The sequence below is a fragment of the Rhinopithecus bieti genome, unplaced genomic scaffold (genome assembly GCF_001698545.2).
Source record: "Rhinopithecus bieti isolate Rb0 unplaced genomic scaffold, ASM169854v2 scaffold_14215, whole genome shotgun sequence".
In the NCBI taxonomy this organism is placed as follows: domain Eukaryota; kingdom Metazoa; phylum Chordata; class Mammalia; order Primates; family Cercopithecidae; genus Rhinopithecus; species Rhinopithecus bieti.
Window position 1 is genome coordinate 1,303,256 of NW_016808057.1, and position 12,801 is coordinate 1,316,056.

Here is a 12,801-nt window from a genome sequence, read left to right on the forward strand (position 1 = left end):
TTTATAAAGGGCAGTTCCCTTGCACATGCTCTCTTGCCTGCCACCATATAAGATGTCCCTTTGCTCCACCTTCACCTTCCGCCAAGATTATAAGGCCTTCCCCACAATGTGGAACTGTGAGTCCATTAAACCTCTTTTTCTTTATAAATTATGCAATGTCAAGTATTTCTTCATAGCCATGTGAAATGGACTAATACACCATTCAAACCTGGATTTTACAAAATGTTATGCTACATGCTGACATGAGCCAGAAGTGCACTGTTGTGACCTTTGTAGCTGTTGAGGGCTGAAGAACACTGGAAAGGTTAATCCTCCAGGTGGTCATAATTCACAATGGTGCATCTCATTGTTCACTTTGTTTGGCAAAAGAATGTCTGCTTCAGACCAGAAGAAGCAGCAGTTAATTGTGTAATTGTGGAAAGAGTAAGATCTCCAGCAAAGTGGGAGTTTGAGGTTTTGTTTAGAAGCAAAGAGGATTGAGAAAGAGTTATCTTGTTGAACTTCTCAGAATTTAAAAATGTGTGTTTTCCATGTATGAATGAACATGGCAAGGCTCCACTGTAGAGGAGATTTTCTTTTCTCAGGTAGACAACATGATCTACTGTATGGATGTCAGTCTGCCTCCTTCTCTGGCGAAGAAGCCGTTTTAATGCTTTTTCAAATGGATAATGAGCAGCATGGCCATAGCGTAAAGGAGTAAAATTTTTCATTGGTTTGCCAATGTCCACTTACTGTGTGAACGCTAATCTGAGTACTGCCACTCATAGGGGACCAGTTTGTTAGCACTGTGACCAATCCAGAGACCTGATAAGGTCCCATGCTTTACATGAGTCGGGAAACCATATGGTGATTGTTTTAGTATACTTAATTATTCTTCTTCTGGAATAGACAAATATCTGTATTTAGATTCCCTTTCCTTCTCTGCCATGTTTCTGCCAATAACCTCACCTCTGGGATTGTTAAAATTAATTTATTATTAAAGATTTTACTTATTACAATCTATACAATATTTGGACTCATGGAAAGGTAAAATGTCTAGTGATGCCTTAGTTTTTGCAATCACTAGAAGACCTTATGAGATTGGCATCCAGTTTACAGAATTTTTTCTAGAATAAGCCATTGGCTAATATTTTGTGACTTTTGTCCCATGACCCCAAAACATAAATCTTGGTAACAATGGGACAAAAGTGAGAGTGGCTTCTTCATTCTCGCAGTTAATGATTTGCTTCCCAAATTATTGCACCACATTTCCTTTTCCCTGGACTCTACTGGTTTAGAGGTGTTAGGACCCAATGTCTGAATGTTTCCACCAGAGGACGTAATGGTAGTCCTGTTGAATCAGAAGCTAAGGTCATTATAGTTACTTCATGCCACTGAATAAATCAGCAAAAAGAGTTTCTCACTGCTTACTGGGATTATGTCTCTTAGTCACCAAGAGAAATAAAATTGCTGTTATGTAATGGTAGTAGAGAGGAGTATCCCATTGGTGCAGGAATTGCTTACTCTATAGAAGCCCGTAGAATATTCACAGAGACAGATTCCTTATTAATGAAGTATTGAGCAACCTCACCAGGCAAAGAACCCTGAATCTGCTGAGATCATTCTGAAGGAAAGCAAATGTAGTATAGAAGGGATAGTGGAAGAGAGAAGTTTTTATTACCATCTATGACCTCATAACAATTACAGAAACAGAAACTGTAGAATCAGTCAGTAGTTTCTTTACTGCTGTAATGTTTCAATCCTTTCTTTTTTTGTTGTTGCTGTCAATATCTTATTTAGGATATCTTGGAGAGGATTTATATGAAAATTTAGCTTCCAGGTTAGTCTATCAATATTATATTATGATAGAAATAGAGAAAGAATGCTAAATACATTAAATGATGAGAATTTTGATTATTCCTCTGGAGTGGAAGACAAGCACATTTGTGTTAAGCAGTGGCATTTTGTTTTTGTTGGAGTGTGATATGGTTAGGCTTTGTGTCCCCACCTAAATCTCATCCTGCATTGTAATCCCCATAATCACTACATGACAAGGGAGAGACCAGGTGGAGGTAATGGAATCATGGGAGTGGTTTCCCACATGCTGTTCTCATGATAGTGAGTTCTCATGAGATCTGATGGTTTTATAAGGGGTTCTTCCCCCTTTGCTTGGTACTTCTCCTTCCTGCTGCCTTGTGAAGATGGTGCCTTGCTTCTCCTTTGCCTTCCACCATGATTGTAAGTTTCCTGAGGCTTCCCCAGCCATGCTGAACTGTGAGTCAATTGAACCTCTTTCCTTTATGAATTACCAAATGTTGGCCAGTTCTTTATAGGAGTTTGAAATGGACTAATATGGGGTATTTAATGTCTTGGTCTCTTTGGGCTGCTGTAATAAAGCACAATAAATGGGGTAGATTATAGACAACAGAAGTTTATTTCTCATCATTCTAGAGTCTGGGAAGTCCAAGATCAGCATGCCAGTATGGTTGGGTTCTGGTGAGGGCTCATTCCTCAAAGAGAATGTCTGCTTGCTATGCCCCTACATGGGGCATCTCTCTAGAGTCTCTTTTATAAGGGCATTAATCCTGTTTATGAAGGCTGTGCCCTCATGGCCTGATCAACTCTCAAAGGCCCTAGATCTCAGTATCATCTTGTTGGCGGTTAGGATTTCAATGTAGAAATTTGGGGAAGTCACTTCTCCAAAGTGGATGTTTATTCAGACCACAGCATTTAAGACTCAAAAATTGAGTATTTTAATGTTTTCAGAGCCACAGCACGGACTATAGTTGACATTTGTCACATACCCCATTGAACTAACTTTCCTACATTAGGTGAAGTACTTTCCCGGTAAGTACTGAAACAGGAGAGTTCCCTGATTCCCCTCGCAAAACGTGCAACAGGGATGCGGCTTGCCTGTTTGGTCGGCCCACTGCTCAAACCCATTAGGAGAAGGAGATCGTGCAGATGGGCAGGTGTAGAGGCCAGGGTGAGGGCTTTGGGTTCTGGCCCTGCGTTAGTGTCTGTCTAGAGATGGGTGCCGGCAACCCCAGTGTTACAAAGCTCTTCAGCTTGGCCACCCGCAGACAGCTGAGTGTTAACCAGCTCAATGGACCTTCTGCTTTTTCACAAGGGCAAAGGACCAGGGAACAGCTTTCTGTATCCTGAGCTCTTTTCCAGCATCCAGGAAAAATCGGGTCGCACACGGACTTGAAGGATGTATGCGAGGTTTTATTGAGTGGTGGAAATGGCATTCAGCGAGATGGATAGGGAGCTAGAAGGGAAGGTGATCTTTTTTTGGAGCCGGGCTGCCCAGCATCCGGACTCCTCTCTGCCCCCAGCTGAACTCCTCTCGGCAACCGGATGTCCCTCCTCTTCCCTCTTTCTCTGCCACGTTGTTCAATAGTCCATAGTCCATCTGCTTGCTTTCCTCATCTCCTCGCCTGCTGGTCTGCTTCTGGAGCTTGGGGTTTGGGGTTTATATGGGTGCAGTATAGAGGGCATGGTGGGCCAAAAGGCAACTTTTGAGGCGCAAAAACAGGAATGCCTGTTCTCATTTAGGGCTGCAGGTATCCAGGTTTGAGCGTGGGGCCTTTGCCAGGGAACTGCCCTCTTCTACCCAGTAGAAATGTCCTTGCCTCCTGTCCATATCAGTGGCACCTCCCAAGTTTGAAGCCCAGGAACCACCTTTCCTGGCTTCTTGGGCCCTGGTAACCAAATCCTTTCAGTGAACATGGTTCTTATACTTTTTACTATGAATTCATTATTCCTACCTATTAAGTTAATATTTTTAACACTTCATATTTGATATATTACACTGGAAATAATCTATCAGGCTAAGGGAAGTGAAAGAAAGGGTTAGCTTTTATTAAAGCCTTAAAGGAAGAGCAAACTTCCTAGGGGTGAGCAAGGTGAGAGGCCCCAAGAGAAATCTAAAACTCACAGGAAAGGAAGACTTGGTCACAGCAACTGGATACTTCTTGGATGCATAGATTCTTTTCACTGCTTACACACTGGAGATCCTGAACTATAGGGAAGAGGATTGTTCTGTTACACTTTCTCTTAAAATCAAAACAAACTTCTATGTCAGATTTTTTTTAAGCGAAACTTCTATTTCTTAAGTAAAAATATACTATTATTGTTAGACCCAGACTTCTCCAAACTGATCAAAGTCCTATAGTGAGAATTATACTGAGGACTTTTTTTCTTCCAAAGATATTTTGCTTTCCAGAGAGTTTTCAAAGCTGCTCTGATAGTATGTGGCAAAGACCCAGTGTGAATATGTAGGTGTTTGCTTTTGAGTTACAGCAAGAAATAGTCTAGCATTTTAGAGTCCCGTGCAAAACAATTTCACAGACTCTTGAATGTGACATGAACATGAATGTAACAAATCCTTTATTATTACTCTTTCTTCACTTACTTGATACAATTATTCAAATTGTTTAGAAAAAAATGTAAAACATTTCAGAATGCTTTAAGAATTCTGTGTTCTCCTTAAGGTTGATCTACTTTATTCATTTTGAAGACTCTATTTTGGAATGGTTAATACTCAAATACTGTGTCAGGCTTTACATTAGAATATCATCATCTTTCCAAAAAAAAGTGATTTTGGTATATTTATTTAGAAATCTAAAATATAATCTAGCCATGGTATTATATAAAGTGAGCCAATTTTGGAGGTTGCTAGTATCAGAGTTGAAGGTGAGCTAAATTTTTTCCCAAACAGAAAACTTTTTCAAAGTTAATTATAGAGGAAAATTACCAACAATACCAATAGATTGTGAGAGTAAAATTCGAGTTGCTCTGCTTTTGACCACTAGGAGGGCAAAATACATCTCTGCTTTGAAAAGAGAAATGTGAATGAGAAGGTACAAAATGAATTTTAAGTTAATATCTTATTTTACCGAGCGTGTGGGGATTGCAAAACGTACAATCTATGTCTTTATTTTCTTTAGATTAAAATGGTTTTTCTCAAAGATCTCTCTCTCTCTCTCCCTCTATTTGTTCCCCTCCATTCCTGGCTCTTTCTCCTCTGGCAAACCAAAGTTAGAAGTTAAGTTTTAGTGGAGCCAAGAAATTTCTGGCTGAAGACACATTTGGCTTAGAATGAAGATTCCCATTCAACCCTTGGATGTGAAAATGACAGCTCAACCAAAACTAACACCACTTCAGCCTAAACCACATGATCGTGCTCTTCTTTAGGGGCCTGACTTTCTAGTTCACAGGGGGCAGGACAAAGTGCTATTAATACGAGCATGCAGAGAAAGGATAAATACCCACCTTGTGGTAATTTATGGATTGATCCAGTAGGGTAAGTGCAAATAGTTTGGCCTAACTACCTCCTTTTGTTATGGATAACACTCCTTGGTAAACACAAATTTTATTTTTACTTAGTCAGAGCCCATTACAAGCCATATGGGAATCTTACCAATGCTACATGTCAGTCATGTTGGTTTAAATGCCTGAAAGTTTCCCTAGATGATCAGGCTTCTTATTACATCATCATATCGATGTCCGTGGAAGAATGTTAGAGACCCAACGCAGAGGAAAGGGTAGGGAAGCTCTCAGGAGAGCTTCCTTGTAAATATAACACACTCTTCTTTATAACAGACTGAATATTGAGGATAACATAGGAACTGACACACACACACACACACACATACATTTTGTAATAAATTATTTTCATTTTGTCTCTTTGGCACGATTTTGGTAACTCCTTCTGTGTCTGCTCCCCATATGTTGGAGGTGTCTCAGAGTTTATTAGTCAGATTGGGTTGGCTGCGATTTGCAATTGCAGTGTACCTTCACAATAGCCGTGTGCACTATATATTTCTTGAACAGGAACTTGCGCACTGCTTCCCATTTGCTTTCAATCACTAGCAGATGCAGAACAGTCAGATCATTTCCTTTTAACTGACCTAAGGGATTAAAGGAATTCAGAGGAATTCTAAACCAAGTGGTAACTCTGTGTTGCCTGACTTCACTTCTTGAACCTTAAGCCTAAGAGGCTCGGGTAACATAATTTGACTCTTCTAAAGTGTTTGCTTCCTTTCCTTTGTTTATCTTTTAAGCTTCAACCTTCAGTTACTCATTTATCCTTAAGCATTCGTGCTACGAGTGAATTGGTGTTGGAAGAAGTACAGCATAATAAATTAATCTTGGTATTTCTATTAATGCTTCTTCTGACATTTTTCAAAAGACTATAGCGTTGCATAGCAGACAAGTTCTTGGAGTCAAGAGACCTAGGATCAGGTTCTGGCTCTGCACCTACCCCACAGAGGACTGAAGGCTGAGAGTGCCCTCTTACTCTCTGGTTCCTCATCAACAGACAATGGCTCTTAGACACCATGACCATGACCTCCCTGTCTGTGGTTACCCTCTCTAACTTCTACCTTTTGAAGTTACCTTAATTTCAAATCTGTAGATATGCACATAAATGCATATACATGTACACACATATGTTAGGTCCCAAAATAGATCTGAGAATCTAGAAACAGAAAGGAGAAAACAACACTATAAGGAGCATATGATGAAGCAGAAACAAATGAAAATGAAAAGAATTTGGTCATGTTGAACATGAAAATTTGGGAAAACAGGAAAAGGAGAAAAGCAAGGTCGGACCTGGAAAATACAGAAGCAAATTATAGGGAAAATAAATACAATCTTAAACCTCACTTTTCTCCACTTTTTTCCTCTAACAAGGAAATTCTAGTATAGAGATTTTTATGGATTTATCTCTAAGTTGGACCCTGAGATCTAGTTCTGGCCAAGAAAATATTCCCTGCTGAACACAGAGGCCACATTTCTTTGTGGCTGAGAGTGACTGATTAAACACAGAATGTGTTGGGCCTTCTAAGACTTAGATCATTCACTCAATATATTTTCCAAAAGAAACTCTAGAATGAGGTAAGTGTTGAATTCGGATTACTGTCAGAATCCCGCAATTATCGCAAAATAGGCTTTTGTGAAATAGGATTGGGCCAGCACCCAACCTTGTCATTTCGCCAGACAAATTGACCATTCACTTTGAAAGCTCTTTATACTTGTAAAAGAACTACTAATGATAGATTTCCTATTCGTTTGCTTTTAATTCTTATATGATTGTTTGTTAAATATTATTTGAGGTTCACAGCTGCTTCAGATGGTTTCATAAGTCTTATTTTAAGAGAAAGAAAATTGTGTCCTGCAGTTTTGGACATTAGTTAGAGGATCAGTGTGGATCATAAATCCAAATGTATAAGGTTTTGAAAAAAGTTTCAAATGTCCAAAGCTCTATTATGCAGTATTTCTAAGCAAAATTGTTATGGTAATCTAGAAAACTCTTAAAAAAACAAACACTTACTGATGCAATAAAATATTATCTTTAGTATGTTTCTTATTTTCATTTTGCAAAAATAAAAAAATAAAAAATCTCAACTAAAATTGCATGCAGTTTTGAGCAGCAGTCATGCAGTTTACTGCATGAAGCTTTTTTTATTTCTGACAACTTGATGAAACAGGTTAACATTGAACAACGCATCTAACATCTAATGTTCAAGGGTGCCACAGTCTAGTTGCTTAAACATGCCCTTTCTCATTTTTGTTTAATTTTTAACTAATTACATATTACAATGCAGAGACTGACCAGGTGTGAAACCTGGAACTCTGGTGTATCTCCATCAGTTTATGTATTCTTTTGGTTTGTTACTATAATCTGGTGGCTGACATTGTCACACAGTTCCTCTTTCTCTCACAAGTGTGGCTATCTTGCTTTCACCACAGTACAACTGGATTCAGTAGAAACAAAATAGCCCAATAAAACAGATAAATTCTGTTTCTTGTTTCCTTGCTCTGCCCTTTTTGCAGACAGCTAAATTTTTTTCTGTGCCAGTATTGTGTTAAAACTTTTTTTTAATGACATAAAATTAATTAGAATGACAGTCTGTACAAATAAATATTTTACTGAAATACTTTACTTATTACTGTGAATTTATACATGGAAGGCACTCAGAACAGTTTCTGGCTCACAATATGCTCTCAAATAATATTAGCTGTTCTTCTTGTATTTTATTACTATTAACATGATTCTTTCTATCTTCCCAGACCCTATTCCTTCCAATGAGGAAAGCTAGCTGGAAATCAGTCTGCCAAACCCATAAAAGAGAGGTGAGAAGGAGGGTAGAGATAGTGGAGAGTGAACATGAGTTCATAGGACATTCTCAATTGCAGATAACATTTTTTGAGCACTTACTATGTGCTCTTTACACATTTTATCATAGACTTCTCCCAAAATCTCAAAGAAGTAGTTATTATGATTCTTGTTTTAAAGATGACGAAAATGAGGTTGAGAAAGGTTAAGTTGTCTGTGGTTGCAATCTAGAAATTTGAAGAGTTGGAGTCTAGGTTAAAAGCTTTCAAAAACCCATACTCATAACTACTCTTCTAGACTGCCTCCTTGTTCTGCGCCTTCAAGATGTATTCCATGTTTCTCCGCTCTGTAACTGAACTCACATGATGCCTGGGACCTCATAGGTCCTCAATGAATTTGTGTTTAATTGGTTTGGTCCCTATGATGCAGCAATCCTCAACCTTTTTGGCACCAGTAACCAGTTTTATGTAAGTCAGTATTTCCACAGATGGGGTGGAGGGATGGTTTTGGGATGATTCAAGCATATTATATTTATTGTGTACCTTATTTCTTTTATTATTACATTGTCATATGTAATGAAATAATTACTCACCATAATGTAGAAGCAGTGGAAACACTGAACTTGTTTTCCTGCAACTAGATAGTCCCATCTGGGGGTGATGGGAGATAGTGACAGATCATCAGGCCTTAGATTCTCATAAGGAACCTGAAACCGAGATCCCTCTCATGCGCAGTTCACTGTATTGTCTGAGCTCCTATGAGAATCTAATGGCACCACTGATCTGACAGGAGGTGGAGCTCAGGCAGTAATGTGAGCGATGGGAAGTGGCTGTAAACACAGATGAAGCTTTACTCACTTGTGCACCACTCACCTCCTGCTGTGTATCCTGGTTTCTGGGGACTGGGGATCCCTGCTGTGATGTATGTGGTTCTGTATTTATTGTTTTGTGAAACACAGGGAGCTGTAACAATAGCTATGATTTATATTATGGTCACCATATGCCAGTTACTGAATCTTTCCGTTTACACACATTTTCTCATTTATTTCCTAGAACACATTTATAGAACAGACATTGTTGGCCAGATATAATGGCTCACGCCTGTAGTCTCAGCACTTTGGGAGGCCAAGGTGGGCGGATCACTTGAGGTCAAGAGATCTGCCTGAGCAACTTGGCAAAATCTTGTCTCCATAAAATATACAAAAAAAAAGTCAGGTATGTGGATATGTACCTGTAGTCCCAGCTACTTGAGAGGCTGAGGTGAGGTGGGAGGTTGGCTTCAGCATGGGAGGCGGAGGTTGCAGTGAGCTGAGATTGCTACACTGCATCCAGCCTGGGTGACAGAGTCAGACCCTGTCTCAATAAGTAAATAAATAAATTAAATAAATAGATAAATAACTAAAACATCATTATGCCAGTATTGTACATGAAGAATATGAGATTCCAAATACTTATACAATGTGTGCAAGGTCACATAATAAATATCAGAGCCAGGATGGAACCTGGGGCTGTCTGATGGCCATGCGCTCCCTGTTCTATGACATCATGCCGCCCAATAGAGCTGGCTTCTGTTGTTAAGGATCCTGGAATGTCAAAGACCTCATTGCCTTTATATCTTCAGCAAATAGGATGGTGCTTTATACCTGTAGGATTTTAATAAATATTTGCCCATTCACTCACTTCAATAAACAGACTGTTTTCTCATATGCTCGTGTCTCTGCTTTCATCTGTGGCATTCTCTGCTCTTTACTGATCCCATTGCCTCCTGCCTGGCATGCCTTTCCCATAACTCTTATTTACCTAGGCCTTTCCATTCTCCTGCTTTACCTTCATAATTTCCCAGCTGCACAAAAGCTTCCCAGGCCACCTCAATCCAAAACAATGCTTCCCTCCTTTGAAATTTGAGAGCCCTTATTCTCTACTTTACTTATTTGGTACTTATTACTAACTTTGGCTGGCTGTTTTCCAAGTTTTGTAAGCTTTTTTCCCTCCACACTAATTACAAGCTCCTCCAGGGCCGGAACTATTTTATATAAATGTATGTTTAACATAGTCACCAAATTAGTGCTTTTTACATAGTGAGTTTTCAGTTTACTACAAAGACAGCTTTATTACCTGTTACATTTCTGTGGGAAGGAAAATCATTTGGTTCATATTGCTGTTCTGTTAACTCAGGTGCAAAATGAAATTTCCATTCTGCAGAAGAACACATTCAAAGTTAGGCTGTGTGTGTATGTGTGTGTGTGCGTGTGTAAATATTCCAAGCATATATAGGTTAGAAAAATATGAACCAAAATTATAGCATTTTTAGAAAAAGCTTGGGATGAATGTCACATTGTCAGGACAAATGAGTACTTAGTGATATGGGGAGAGGGGTGTGAAAATAGCCCCAGTGATATGAAACTTGGGTCTGCATAACAGCATTCACTATGCCAGCAATTGCGGTGGATAATTCACTACTGAATGTGGCGAGAATGTGCTAAAAGTGACTTGTAAATCTACAGGACAAATTTCCGATTGGGAGTGGGCAAAGCCTTGGCTCATACCATGTCATATATTGCTGAAGAGTTTCTTTTTAGGGTAGCCTCAAACCACTATTAGTAAAATTACATTAAATTCAGAAAAATAAATGTGTCATCTCGATTACTGCCCAACCTCTACACCGTTATTCTTTGTATATTATTTTCTAGGGTTGGTGCCATTTACTTTGATTTATCTAGTCATTTTCTCTAGGAATACTGCTCAAATCCAAGAGAAAGGGAATGTTTCTGGAATGGCTAATTCATCCATTCTTCTAGTCACCTTCCAGTAGATTCTACTCCTGACATCTTTTTTAGATCATTTCTATTCTTTTATCCTGTAGTATCTTTTCTTCTGCTCTTATCACAAAGTCCTCGGGCTAGAATGCAGTAGTTGTGCTGATTGACACCTTTACAAGGAGTTGAAGATTTTGTTTGTTTTGGTTTTAATTGGGATACTTTAATATAGAGTATATCAAAGTCTAGTATATAAAAAAGTGGATTAAACATTTTACATGCTGAAAAGCCTAATTAATTCTGTATAAAGATTATCTATTTCACATATATCATCAATGTTTAAATATTATTAAAAAACAAATACTGGCTTAGAAGGATCAACCATCACTTCCAAGTTTAAAACACAACATTCTTATAATGCTGTTTGCAATATGTCATCATGTACATAAATTTCAATGATTCACCTGCTTCCATAGTTTAAATGAGCAATGGTTCCCCATCACTGTTATCCTCTTACTTGCTCAACCCCCATCAACACCAAAACAGTAGGAGGTATGATTGTTTTGTATGATAGTTTATGCTCAAAATATTTCCTAAAGGTGTCTTCTCCATCTCTTGCATTTTTCCCAGCCATTGTATTTCATGTTGCTTTGGGTCTGGAAAGCTGCTCTATTTCCAGATTAATATGTAAGTAGGGAAGGGTATACCCTTTTGGGCTTTCCATTGTATTTTTATTATTTCTTAGGTGATTTCTTGTAGTAGAAGTAGCTTCCAGGATCTTTATGCATCAAAAGCCTTAGAACCAGTAAGTACATTTGCATTGCAATTCTTCAATAGTAAAATCGCTGTGTGTCGTGCATTTAGAAAACACCAAAAATACGTGAGTCTTTCTGATCTATTTCTCTTCCTCATAATCTAATGTCATTTGAAGAAAATGAAGAGAAAGACTGGAGAGACTTCAAAATCATTTTTGCAGAAAGTATGGAATGATTAATAGAGAAAGACAGTACATTCTATTTAGCTTTCTCATAGGTTTTTTTTTTTGTAAATTTCCCCAAATTATAGTTATAATGAAACATCACAATGCTATTATGTTAGAAAGAAAGAAGCTATTATTTCCATCCTTGCTGTGAAACCTCAGGGAAATTTACATCTTCTAAACTTAAGAACCTTTCTGATATTTTTTCAGCTATAGAAGAATAAATAATAAGAGTCACAAAAGAGATATTTGAAGTCTTTGTCAGACTAGTAAATCATTTCTCAGTAGAAAAATATAACTGTGGCCATGAACTTGACCAAAGAAAGAAAAATATTAAAGCCTTTCTGCTGCGACTGAATTAAGGAAGGACCAGCACTTGCAAGAGTTAACTGTTGCTCACACCCTTCCTTCAGATTGATTCACTGATCTGAAGCTCAGCCTCCTTCATCACGGCTCCTAGCTTTTGCTTTGCCAGTCTCTGCCACGATATACCAGCTTTGGACAAAAATCAAGATTACACAAAGCTGAAGGGAACGTGAGAGATAAGAATTCTAAAGTGACAAGGTCTTCCTAGGAGATGTTACTAGTCAACACATTCAGGAATATCACAGAAAAGGAGCCGATCCTTTGCTAGTGTGTAGCTCTGTCTTCTACATAGTGCTGGTCTTAGTACTAAACATATAGACAGTCTTTAAAATCCTTTCCCTTTCCTTTTGTTAAATTGGGATTTTTTTTCAATGGACTGGCAAAAGAGAGCTGTCTAATTTTAGCAGTATAAAGGAAAACTCCTTTGTGGCTGCTTTATGCTGAATTGTACTCCCTGAACTTGTGTGGGTTCCTGTGCATGAAAAGGGGCATATTTTACATACTCCCAAAAACAGAAAATGGGAGGGGAAGAGAGTGCCAAGGGAATAGATTTTGGAGGCAGAACTAAAATGACTTTGTCCTTTTTTTTTTTTTTTT